Genomic DNA, 1,619 nt, shown 5'->3' on the forward strand with positions numbered 1-1,619 from the left:
TACATGATAAAAACAAGACCTACACATATCAACCACACTTCAATTGTTTCTATACTCACCGACCCACAGCAGAAAGTAAAGAAGTGCCAGAGAAGCCATTGCTGTCATTGACCATCTAATGACTGCTGTCCTGGTGCCACAGCCGTGCCTTTTTAAATACCTTCACACCGTCCTGTTGAACTGAGACACAATAATCATCTCATTAAGATAAGTCACCATGACCCCATGGGCGACACAGGACTACACATTTATGCAAATATATGATCGCTTATCAACAGTAACTGTCACTGTCTTCCATAAAGTTTTAGGAGGGACTGTAACACTGACACACGAGGAGTAGATAAACAAGTTCCCCACTGATCAGGCTGAAATACAGCAAGGTTCATGTTAGCACTGTAAAATACACAGTGCTCCTGTATCCCTCCATCTTTCTCTTTTAAAGGGGAAACAAAATAATCCTTCAGACGGATCTTTCTGATTGGAGTCGATGGATTTTGTTTCGACAGGAAACAAGACAAAGTAAATGTCCCTCACGCTGCTGTTGACTGAACAATGGTCTTTAAATAAACTGGAGTTTCTTCTACATTTTTTCATGGAGAGGTGTTTTCTTGACATTATCTGGTTTTATTTTTGTTTTAGCACCATAGAAATGAGCAATTTTGATAGTCACCAAACAACTACAGAGCAATGTTGTATTTTGATGGAAGATTATTTTCCTTTTTCCTTGAGACCTTTTCTACACTGTACATCCCAGTGTACTGTGCCTCCATGTGCTTTCCTTTACTCAGGTGATAGTGATAGTGCTGCTGGACTGATGTTTGGTAAGAACTCACAATGTTCCAATCATTAAGACCAATACAACATCACAAGTGTGTCCTGGAGGCAGAGCGGCTCTGCAGGCCGGTGGTTCGATTCCCCGGCTCCTCCGGTTCGCGTTTTGAAAGGTTCAAGATACTGAACCCCAAACTGATGTGATGAATTGTGTGTGTGTGTGTGTGTGTGTGTGGATGGGAGAATGCGGCTTCTGTTGTAAAGCAGTTTGAATGGTCATTAAAGGTTCAATGTTTCCTTATCTTGAAAAACTGCCCATGAAGAAGCAGTCCACTCAGCTTCGCTGCCTCCTGCAGTACGTTCCAGATAACACTCGCTAAAATAACATGGTAATGTTTGATCTGAAATAAATGCAAATTCATAAGTGCCATTATGTTTTGAACATAAAAGTGAATACTATCTTTATTGTGTGTCATTGTAAGTCCTGTATGTAATTTGACTGAAATAAGACTCCACAGTTTTCTCTCCTATTGCTAAACTGACTGGTTTCTGCACTGTGCTCTGACGCTACACTCAAAACAAAACTAAGTGGTTTTCCTCTTTTCTTTTAAACAGGATGTGCTGTGTGTCAATCAACAACTATTTCTCATCATTTGCTCACATTAGGGATGGTCCCTTTCAAGTTTGCTAAAGGATTGTTTAACCAGGAAAAGGGAGGGCAGCTTAAGGCAACAAAGTTAGAAGTAGAAAAATATCTAAGAGACACATATTCAGATTTTGAGCAGAATAGAGTAATAGGCCTTCCACCTGACATGCCGCCAGTAGGAAAGATAGATCATGAGATGGAT

The sequence above is a fragment of the Seriola lalandi genome, unplaced genomic scaffold (assembly GCF_002814215.2).
Source record: "Seriola lalandi dorsalis isolate HSWRI2012SDOR001 ecotype SW California unplaced genomic scaffold, Sedor1 jcf7180002054887, whole genome shotgun sequence".
Lineage (NCBI taxonomy): Eukaryota > Metazoa > Chordata > Actinopteri > Carangiformes > Carangidae > Seriola > Seriola lalandi.